The 2,955-nt window shown below is 41.7% G+C and overlaps 1 pseudogene; it reads right to left on the reverse strand.

Annotated features, from left to right (window-relative positions):
• Positions 1-1,200: 1,200 nt before the first annotated feature.
• Positions 1,201-1,317, reverse strand: LOC136646740 (5S ribosomal RNA; annotated as a pseudogene).
• Positions 1,318-2,955: the final 1,638 nt, after the last annotated feature.

Here is a 2,955-nt window from a genome sequence, read left to right on the forward strand (position 1 = left end):
GTCGTGACGCCTCAGTTTGAATACCACTGGGTTAGGTTAATATATGAACAACCTTTTGATTGGCTACAGTGATGCCCCCAATTAACTCTCACTGCAAACTTTTTAAAATGTAAGGTGTCACAAAAAACTTGTAAGACACTAAAATAGGCATCCCCCCCCCCCTCTGTTATAGGCAGATAATGCCTCTTCCAAGGTAGCACCGGGGTGACCAGATACAATAAGAACATAAGAAGAGCTTTGCTGGATCAGGCCCAGGGTCCAGCTTCTTGTATCTCACAGTGGCCCACCAGATGCCTACATCCTGTTGCCACTCCCCTGCATCTGGTATTCTGAGGTAGTCTACTTCTATTTGTAGTGCAGCATGTGAGTGTATCATAAAAAATCAAACAAGGATGTTTTTTTCCTCAGAATGATTATTGTATTTCAGTGCAAATATGATCAGATTTCAACAGCAGATTAACAAGCCAATCCTATGCATGTTTACTCAGATGCAGGTCCTATTGTAGTTAATGGGGCGTACTCCCCGGAGGGTGAGCATAGGATTGCAGCCTAAAACTCATACAATGAACTGAGTGTTCCTTAGGCGACATTCCTATCTGCACTTACCAGTGAGTAAGCTCTATTGACTAGAATGGGACTTACTTCTGAGTAGACATGCATAGGGTTGCACCCTGAACCCATTTCTGCCTGGCCCACAGGTGTACACATTTGTTCCCTGTTGTGTATTTGTCATGTTGGGCAGAAATGGCTTAATCAGATGACAGCCAGATGTGATCTGCCAGATATTGTAGAGCAGCACTGTTTGTTTTTGACAAGACCAGTTTCTCTTGCTTCTCTTTTATCCCAGACTATGATTGTATAACAGTACAAGGTACTTATTCCTAATGGACAAAGGTCTGTTATACAATGCTGGGCACTTCCTTCTTTCTTGAGAGAGATTTCAATCTGGCAGAAATGAAATTGTTTTTATTAGCTATTAATAAAATAATTGACCTTGCAGGTTGTGGTAAAGATGAGAAAATATGTGAAGCACTTCGAACACACAGAAAGTGCTAAATAAATCACTATAATTATTATCAAAATTAAATAGGTTTAGGAATGGGGTGATGGCTAAACTGTTGCTAACCTCTTTGATCTAGATTATGTAGAATTCAAATAAAATATGGTTGGCAACCTTCAGTCTTGAAAGACTATGGTATAAGCCTACGGCACCTGGTATTCCCAGGCAGTCTCCCATCCAAGTACTAACCAGGCTTGACCCTGCATAGCTTCCAAGATCAGACAAGATTGGGCGTGTGCAGGGTAATGTCCAAGAGAAACACCTTCCCCTTCTAAGTGCATTTTTTGAATAACAAATCTGCAATCAGCATCCAGGCTGCTTAGATCCCATTTCCATCTTCTGCAGAAGGCAGCCATTGTTTTTTATCTTACAAATTGCCTTCAGAGAGGAAAAAAAACCTGTTGCATAATTTCTTGAAATTGTAGCAATGCAAGTAGACTGAAACAATTAATAATTTGCTGTGATTGTCAGTGTATGGTTTGCAAACCAAGCACTGTGCCCTTAATGAGATCAGTGCCGAAGGTGTGTGGACCAAACTGTCTTATGTGTACTCATGTGTTGCTATTAGGTTAATGAAATCATTCAGTTCAGAGATTCCTGTAAGAATAAATGTGAAATAAATACAGCAGCAGGACAAGAAGGTGTGATTGATTTGCAAAAGCTGCCTCTGTTCCATTTCCGGGCCTCTTAAGTTGACAGGGAAGGGTCTGCTCTTGAGAACTGATTTTCTGCCGCTTGTTTACAAAGCCATTATCTCTGATCTAAAGCCACTTTCTGTTTTCCACAAAAAATGGAAGTAGCTTTAGATCGGAGGAGATCAGAGGGGGTTATGAGCCTCCAGGATCCTGCGGGAAGTCAGTGCTACCCCACTCCAGTAAGTAAAAAAGCCCCTTGGCAGCAGCAGTGCTGCAATTTCTGCAGCACTATCGCTGCCATTGGAGCAGGTCCACTCCCATTAAGGGGGAATGTCCTGTTTCTTGTTCCCCTGGTGGGTCACAACCCACCAGCTGGGGAACCACTGGCCTAGAGTTTTGCTTCATTCTGATGAGTTCTGAACCAGTTAATAATTGTTTCATCTGTTATGTTTTCTCACAACATAATTCTGTTATTTTATTGTGTTACATTATATGATGGTTATCTGTTTTAATTGTAAGCTGCTGAAGAGACTGTGTCTGAAACTAAGGTCTAACGCTGAAAATCTAAAAACCAAGAAAACTCAAAATCATCCCAGGAGGTACTAGTATAGGAAGAACTAGAATTAAATGGTGCATTTGGCTGTATTCTCTCCCCCTTTATTTTTTATATGTTTCTGAACCTTGGGTTTACTCTCTCTTAGTATGCTGTATTTCAGATGCTATGGAATCAGTCTTGAGATCAAGTTAGTAGGTAAATCCTGTGCTCATTTAATGGCGCCCTACTTTAGCCCTCTTTCTCTAAATTAATACTGTACCATTCCAAGGAGGGAGGAAGAAATGATTCAGACATAAAACTGTACTGGCTACATGATCTCTCCTTGCAGTTCCTGTTACTGCATACACGTGAATGTGTGTCATACAAGGAGAGACATGTATACACAAGGGCCTATAAATATTTCTGTTGCTTTTCTGTCCCCCAACATACCCAATACACATTCATTCTTCAAACTGCCTCCCACCCCACCCCCTACATACAGACTCACACATGGACCAAACTGTCTCCAAAGCACATGCTTACACACAGCCCCATCAAGGAGCAATGATAGGAATGTTTCACTCACTAGAGTCCTCCCCCTGACCACAGGCAAGAAGGCTACCAGATTTGTGGAGCAGGATTTGCTAGGAGAGAAGCCCCATCAACTGCATCTGTATTCAACAGGCAAGTTGATGGTTCCTTTGCATAAAGCATTTCCATGAGCA

The sequence above is a fragment of the Tiliqua scincoides genome, chromosome 3 (assembly GCF_035046505.1).
Source record: "Tiliqua scincoides isolate rTilSci1 chromosome 3, rTilSci1.hap2, whole genome shotgun sequence".
NCBI classification, from domain to species: Eukaryota; Metazoa; Chordata; class Lepidosauria; order Squamata; family Scincidae; genus Tiliqua; species Tiliqua scincoides.